An 8,895-nucleotide genomic window follows, 5' to 3' on the forward strand; every position below is an offset into this window, starting at 1 on the left:
GGGAGGCGGCATCTTTGTCAGACGGGATTCCCGACAAACAGCAATCCATGGCGGCAACAGCGGACGGCACTAACGAGGTAAACGCACCAGTCTCACCTACCTCTATACTCCCAGATGCCCTCTCAGACATGCTCTCCTCTATAGAGACTTCAGATGAGCCTGCATCTGGCTCGTTGATCAAAAACCTGTTGCTGGCGCTTAATAAGTCGCTGCACCAAGATATCACCAAGTATATACCCCTCTTCACACACAGCTACAAGATGTCTCCAGCAGAGTAGATCACATCGAGCATAAAATGGGGGAATATGCTAACTCCCACAACCAGCTTATTGATTCTCACTATGAGCTAACAGAGGAAGTGGAAGCACTAAGGGCGAAAGTTACTGACCTGGAAGACAGATCAAGAAGAAATAATATAAAGTTTAGAGGCATTGCGGAGGAAATTCCGTCTGCTGATCTGTCTGCATATCTATAGTCTTTATTAAAAAAGTTACTTCCAGGTTGTGAATCAAGAGAGCTGGTGATCGACCGTGCACACCGCATAGTTAAACCCCGGCACATTCCAGACTCCGTGCCCAGGGACGTGCTGGCAAGGATTCATTTCTTTCACGTTAAAGAGAGGGCCATGGCGGCTGCCAGGTCTCTGAAAGAACTTCCCTCACCGTATCATCAAATCAAAATGTTTACAGATCTTTCTGCTATCACTCTCCGCATGAGAAGGCAGCTAATACCTATTACTTCTGCCTTGAGAGAAAATAACATCGCCTACCGCTGGGGATTTCCTGTGAAGTTACAGATAACCTGAAATGGAAAGCTACACAACATCTCCTCTATTACAGAAGGAACTCGCTTGCTATTTGAATGGGGGATCACAATTACCACCAACCACCGTCCAGCAGAAGTTGAGAAGCAAAGGCATATGTCCGTGGAGTGGAAAACGGCGAATAAACTACGCTGACAGGCGATCGAGGTCATTACTCACACTTACCTTTATACCTGAGGTGGTCAGTAGTTGCCACTAGAGACTTCCTATGAAAGGTTGTTTCCCCCAAAAGAATTGCAACCAACCGTTCTTGTTGATTGCTTATTCCCTGATATGTTTGCTCCTTTATCTTATAAGGTGCAATTGTTCCATGTTGTCTTTTACTTTTATTTCTATTTTCTTTATTATTTTAGCACATTTTCTTAGGTACACCAGCCGCCGCCGGTACTCAATAGCATACATGTTGATGATTCTATATTGCATTCAAGCTCAAAGGTACTATTCTCTAAATCTATTGAAGAAAGTACATGCAACCCCCTCTAGCAATTTTTGTAATTATCATGCCGCTTAAACTTGCATCCATGAATGTTAAGGGCCTGAACAGCCCACTCAAACGCTCATTGATGTGGAAAGAAGCCATTTCCCAAAGATCTGACGTCTTCTGTGCGTCAGAGACTCATCTTGTGGCCTCTGATGCTCATAGAATGCACCATCCTAAAATTTCCGCACATCTTCCAAGCAAATTACGCAAAAAAGCAGAGGGGAGTGCTACTGGCTAGCAAAGACACAGTTGCTTTCAATCAAACAGAGATTGTCATAGACCCAGGAGGCAGGTTCATAATACTTGTAGGTACTATTAACAGTGTACAGTACACAATTGTGGCAATTTATGCACCGCACAGGCATCAGGTGTCCTTTTTTAACAAGCTTATGAACAAAGTTGGTAGACTTAGGAAGGGACACCTGGTGATTTGTGGAGATTTCAATACTATACATGACTGTCAATGGGATACCACCTCATCATCCACTTGGAGATCCCAATCTCTAGCAAAATTCCTAAGTAAACATGATTTGTATGATATCTGGCGCATTTTACACGAATCTGAAAGAGATTACACGTTCTTCTCCCCCAGACATAAAATGTATTCCAGAATTGACCTGTTTTTAATTTCCAGGTCTCTCCTGCCTTGCTCCATCTCCGCATCCATTGATACTATCACATGGTCGGACCATGCCACCATCAATCTAACACTTAAAGAAAAATTTGAGCCATTGGTGTCCCCCCAATGGAGAAACAATGAATACCTCATGACACATAAAAGGTACCAATCTGAATTCTCCAAAGAACTACAGGAGTTTTTTGCTCTAAATGTAGGATCTGTGAAGGACTCAGCCATCTTATGGAATGCTCACAAAGCATTCATTAGGGGTATTTTTATTAAACTAGGTAGCCGCTTCAAAAAAGAAAGGGAAAAAAGATTTACGGATCTCATGTCTGAGATCAGACGCATTGAGTCACTCAATAAGAAAGATATCTCACCTTCCCTAACAGATAAACTAAGACAGCTGCGTACCCAGCTAAATGAATGCCTTTTATTCACTTATGAAAAAAGCATGAGATCCCTGAAGGTTCAGTATTACTCGCAAGATAACAAAGCTAGCAAATTACTAGCCTGCAGACTAAAAGCTAGAACATACAAGTCCAAAATCCCTTTCCTGATAAAAGACACAACAGGAGCAAAAATATACGACCCTAAGAGTATAGCCAACAAATTCAAGGATTATTATTCCTCTCTATATAACCTGGCTTCCTCTAGTGTTCACATTCCCTCTCAAGAAGAGGTTAATAAGTTTCTAGACTCGGTTTCTTTGCCTCGCATGTCTGAAGAACAAGCATATTTCCTTTCTCAAATGAGGAAATAAAGAATACTATTAAAACACTTCCCTCTCACAAAGCCCCAGGTCCAGACGGATTATCTACCCAATACTATAAAACATTTATGCCTGAGCTGATACCCCATCTGCGTAACACATTAGAAGATATTCGCTCTACAGGCCACCTCCCAAAAGAAATGCTAAATGCCACAATAGTGACCCTTCCTAAACCGGGAAAAGACCCCATTTATCCTCAAAATTTTCGCCCCATATCCCTCTTAAATACCGATACCAAACTTTACGCCAAACTTTTAGTAAACAGATTGTCCTCGATCATCCCACAATTAGTGACTATCGACCAAGTTGGTTTTGTTCAGGGTAGATGTGGCTCTGACAATACTAGAAGAATAATAAATATCTTAGACTTTGTGAATAAACGGAAACTACCATCAGCGTTAGTGGCCTTAGACGCAGAAAAGGCATTTGAAGGTGTCAGCTGGTCTTTTGCGTTTTCGGTGTTAGGTAAAATGGGTTTCACAACGGAAATCATCTCCATGATAAAAGCATTATACACAGAACCCACAGCGAGAGTCCTTGTAAATGGCACTATGTCTGACGAATTTGCCATAAGAAATGGAACCAGGCAAGGATGTCCCTTATCCCCCATCACAATAGAGCCTTTAGCGCAGGCAATCAGACAGAGCCCACACATTCATGGGGTGAATATAGGAGGATCAGATCACCGCATATCCTTATATGCAGACAACATCATATTGTCTCTCACTGGTTCCCTAACCGCGGCACTGAGAATTATAGAAAACTTTGGTAACCTCTCTTACTATAAACTTAACCTAGATAAGTCTCAAGTACTACCTCTACAAATCCCGGACGCAACCCGGAAACAAATTAAGCGGCAGTTTCCATTTGATTGGCAAGACCATAAGATAAAATACTTAGGGATACATATTACCACACAAATCGGGTCCCTATATACTGCTAACTACGTCCCATTGATGGCGAATCTGGATGCGGAGATGGATCAACTAACCAAATGTGAGGTGTCCTGGCTAGGGAGGATTGCATCATACAAGATGCTTATACTTCCGAAATTATTGTACTTATGCAGGAACCTTCCGATCGTCTTGCCACAAGTCTTCTTCCACAAAGCACACCTGGCCCTAAAAAACTTTGTCTGGAACAAAAGTAAACCCCGTATAGCATATAATATTTTGGTAAGGGATAGGAAAGCTGGAGGCTTAGGTCTCCCCAACATCAAACATTACTACCTTGCCACCCAAATCTCACATCTGAAACATTGGTGGACAAATGCCCAAACATATCCCTGGGTGTCTATAGAAGCCGCCTTGTCCCCATCTCACAATTTAAAAGCCCTTCTTCTGGCTACTTTATGCTTATCATCCAAAATACCCAAAGATATACCATGCAGCGTCTTAGCCTCCCTGACTAACTGGAAAGAATACCACTCAATGGGGTCAGATGGGGAAAAATCTATATGCAAATGGGCCCCTATAGAATTCTTAGAGATTTGCATAGAGGATATTGACCTATCCTCATGGAGGAAAAAAGGGCTGAACAAGATTTCTGAATTGTATACGGATGACCAGCTGAATAGTTTCGAACAAATACACCAGGTATATGATATTTCCAACCGTGATTTTTACAAATACCTCCGCATTAAGCACCTCTTGACTTCTAACGACCCACTCGTTGTGAAGGCTGACCACCAGTTATTTATAACCTGGTCGCAAGCAATTCCGATAAAGAAAGGCTTAAAGCCCCTATATGCCGCATTGGGAGATAACGAGGTATTTGTGAAAACCTCCACTTTCAAATCATGGGAGCTTGAAATTCAACTACCGATTGAAAGGGCCCAATGGACACATGCCCTTACGTTTGCTGCTAAATGTTTTAGATGCACTCTCCACTATGAGTCATATATGAAAACAGCCTTACGATGGTACTACACCCCGGACAGACTCAGTATAATATACCCAGGTTCATCACACCTTTGCTGGAGAGGATGTGCATGTAGAGGTACATTGCTTCATATTTTGTGGCAGTGTCCCCTTCTAAATAATTTATGGAAGCAGATCTTCATGATAATCTCCGACATGACTGGAATCTTAACAGTACCAACCCCACAATTGGCATTGCTTCTGATTGATATAGGAAGGTTCCCACCATCTTATCGAGTAAGCGTAGCACACCTCCTTATGTCGACTAAGATAGCTATAGCCAAACACTGGAAATCACAAGTAATCCCCACGATTAAGGAAATAATTGACAGAGTAGATAAAACCCACTCATATGAGAGGATTTTGTCATACAACTTTTCACCCTCTATGAAGTTTGACAAAGCATGGAGTAGTTGGGGAGAGTATAGAACAAAGCTCCAATTGACCTGACCTGACTTGGGATATCGAGCTTCCATTAAACACAGTAATTCTAATTAGCGCTAAACAAATGGTAATTGTGCACAACAAGCGGATTTGTATGTACCTAACTGAATATATATTGGATATCATGTATGTTCTCCTATGTGCTATTTCTGTTTTTCCCCACCCCTCCTCCCATTCCCTATTACCCTTCACCTTCCTCCCCCATTCCCCCCCCTTTTTCTTCATTTAAATGTATAGTTTTGTTAAACTGCTCGAGGAAATGCAATATAATTGTATACTGATACTTCACTAGTGTCAATGTATGTAAATGTTTTCCTGAAAAACTTGAATAAAAAACTATTGATTTAAAAAAAAAAAAAAAAAAAAAGGTAACAACCACCCTCTAGATAAGGATCTGTAGATAGGAATCTGTAATTTTTTTGTTATGTAATTATAATTTTTCTGTCCCCAAAATGTATAGTTAGTTGAGATGTGTAGTTTGTAACACCCCAGAGTGGTGTTACCACTCCTGCACCCTGCTACTATCTCTAATGGTCTAACCTGTATGTCATCTTATGTATTTTGTTCCAGGTCCTCTCCATATTGTGCATTGATAATCTTGTTATATAACTGTTTATTGCATGTAGTGTGCCTGGTTCACCAGCAGGTGGCAGCAAATATGGCAGAGCTATTGTTAGATAGAATGGAACTCTCCATTCCATTCTCTCCCCTTTTGGGCAGAAGTGGGCCAGTCCTGCTTGCTACCAGAAGGAGGTATGGCGGCTATAGTTTGGGCAGGTTTAGACTCCATGTTGGAGCTGACAGGACACTAACCTGTTCCTTGGCTGAAACTAAGTCAGACTAAAGCGTGGAGTGCAGTAAAAAAAGAAGGAATCAAAGTTACTAAGCTAGCTTGTCAGCACAGCAGAGAGAAAGAGATAAAGCAGATTTGAGTTTGCCTGCCAGTTCATGCTAAAGCCTGCTGGAACCAAGACAAAGCCTGAAAACTGTTTGAAGATTTGTTTATTCAAGTAAAGCTGCCATTGAACTTCATCTCAAGGTCTGGACTCAAGTTATTCTTTCAAATCCCTCAATTATTCCCCCTATTTATTGCTTCGGAGCCAAAGCCTGGGGTCCAGCTGTATCCAGGTAGGAGCACCATGACACATAAAGAGACATTTAGGCTGCACTACACCACTCGGCGTTCCTACTAAACCTGGGTCACGATATAGAGGGCCCTGGGGCGAGGCGCACATTGCAAGTTCAGGGCACCTTATCAAGAGTGAGTCACAGAGAGTCCATGCTGCTCTTAAAAGGAATGAGCCTATCAGCTAAACTGAAACTGGCCCAGCTGCCTGGGGTAACATAACCTGTAATGCCAGAAATGAGAGCTGCAGGGCGGACTTCAGGTTCTGAGACTCACTGCATGCAATTTCTTAGCATTGTACAAAAATCTGAACTCACAGGCCCTGATTTATCATTGCAATTTTTTTTAAACACCACTTGCACAAACATTTTTGAGCAGTGCCATTTCTCCACATCCTCCATTTTCCCTTTTAGTGCCCCAAAAGTACTGCCCTTTTAGTGTCCAGTTCAGTAGTGCTGCCATTTTAGTGTCCAGTGCAGTAGTGCTGCCCTTTTAGTGTCAATTCCCATAGCGCTGCCTTTAAAGTGTTCAGTCCAGTAGTCCTGCCCTTTTAGTGTCCAGTGCAATAGTGCTGCCGTTTTACTGTCCAGTGCAGTAGTGCTGCTCTTTTAGTATTCAGTCCAGTAGTGCTGCCCTTTTAGTATTCAGTCCTGTAGTGCTGCCTCTTTAGTGTCCACCCCAATAGTGCTTCTCTTTTAGTGCCCCAGTCCAGTAGTGCTGCCCCGTTAGTGACCAGCCCAATAGAGCTGCCCTTTTAGTGTAAATAAAATAAAAATGCAATACTGACCTAGCAGCCTCCTTTCTCTGTGAGTGAACATCCTGCGCTCTCAAGCTATGGCATTCAACTGTATCTGTGTCCTGTATTCGCTGATACAATTGAGTGCAGGGGCGCCCGGAAACCGGGTGAATCTTCCCAGTGACCGCGAAAGGGAACTAAATGATGGCCCCTCCAGGAGTCCAGAGAAGTAGTCCCTGTACAGTAGAGATGTCGCGAACATAAAATTTTCAGTTCACGAACGGCAAACGCAAATTTCCGCAAATGTTCGCGAACGGGCGAATCGCCATAGACTTCAATAGACAGGTGAATTTTAAAACCCACAGGGACTCTTTCTGGCCACAATAGTGATGGAAAAGTTGTTTCAAGGGGACTAACACCTGGACTGTGGCATGCCGGAGGGGGATCCATGGCAAAACTCCCATGGAAAATTACGTAGTTGACGCAGAGTCGGGTTTTAATCCATAAAGGGCATAAATCAACTAACATTCCTAAATTGTTTGGAATAATGTGCTTTAAAACATCAGGTATGATGTTGTATCGATCAGGTAGTGTAAGGGTTATGCACGCTTCACAGTGACAGACCAAACTCCCCGTTTAACGCACCGCAAACAGTCCATTTGCACATCCGCAAACTCCCCATTTGCACAAGGTTGGATACCAAGCTAGCTATGTCCCGTTCCTTGTCCTCACTGACGTCATTGAAGGTCTCTTCCTCCACCCAGCCACGTACAACACCAAGGGTCCCCGAAAGGTGACAACAAGCCCCCTGGGATGCCTGCTATGGTTGGTCTTCCACCTCCTCAAAGCCACCTTCCTCCTCTGACTCCTCTTCTTCAGACTCCTCTCTCTGCGTTGCCGCAGGTCCAGCAATCGACGACGACAAGGCTGCTTCTGGTGGTGATGGTGACCACATCTCTTCCTCTTCATGCTCATCTACGGCCTGATCCAGCACTCTTCGCAGGGCACACTCCAGAAAAAACACATAAGGTATGAGGTCGATGATGTTGCCTTGGGTTTGACTGACCAGGTTTGTCACCTCCGCAAAAGGACGCATGAGCCTACAGCCATTGTGCATGAGCGTTCAGTAACGCGGCCAAAAAATACCCAGCTCCGCAGAGGCTGTCCTCTTTTTTTTTTATAAAAAAAATCTGTTCTTAACAGTTTAATCTCTGTTTTGTCCCCTATCAGGGGCCGGTGTATGGAATAGATTTTAGGAATCGGGAGATGGAAAAAGATGCTTGGTTGGTCCTCTTACTTCCAATTTGGGGCACTGCACGTGCGCCGTGTAATGTACTGTACCACCAGATATGAGTGGTGTGTTAAGTAGTACTATTCCTATCAGTTTAATCCCTGTTACGTCCCCTATCAGGGGACGTGTATGGAATAGATTTTAGGAACCGGGAGATGGAAAAAGATGCTTAGTCGGTCCTCTTACTTCCAATTTGGGGCACTGCGCGTGCGCCATGTAGTGTACTGTGCCACCAGATATGAGTGGTGTGTTAAGTAGTACTATTCCTATCAGTTTAATCCCTGTTACGTCCCCTATCAGGGGACGTGTATGGAATAGATTTTAGAAAACCGCAAAGAGTTGTCAATAGTTGACACACTCATGACATAAATTTTATTCCTCAATGCGTCAATCTTTGTGTAGTGATGACTGTGCTCGTGCGCACGTTTGGGAGATTGCAGGCGATGGGGGTTTTTCAAAGCCTATGGTCGTGCTGAGGTAGTTTAGTGACAGTTAAGTGACCCAAAAAACAATGATTCTGCAGTGTGGGCCCATTGTTGGCCTAGTAGGCTTTAATGATCACCTTAGATGATCACAAAGAAAATTAATGTTTTTTCTATGCAAAATTATCCAGCCGATCGCTTTTGGTCTGTTCACAATGAAGCAACGACCTTATCATCTGGGATCTGCCAACATTGCCAACAC

The 8,895-nt window shown here is 43.2% G+C and overlaps 1 pseudogene; it reads left to right on the forward strand.

Annotated features, from left to right (window-relative positions):
- The first annotated feature begins 8,084 nt into the window (after positions 1 to 8,084).
- Positions 8,085 to 8,261, forward strand: LOC120985481 (annotated as a pseudogene).
- Positions 8,262 to 8,895: the final 634 nt, after the last annotated feature.

The sequence above is a fragment of the Bufo bufo genome, unplaced genomic scaffold, assembly GCF_905171765.1.
Source record: "Bufo bufo unplaced genomic scaffold, aBufBuf1.1, whole genome shotgun sequence".
Taxonomy (NCBI): domain Eukaryota; kingdom Metazoa; phylum Chordata; class Amphibia; order Anura; family Bufonidae; genus Bufo; species Bufo bufo.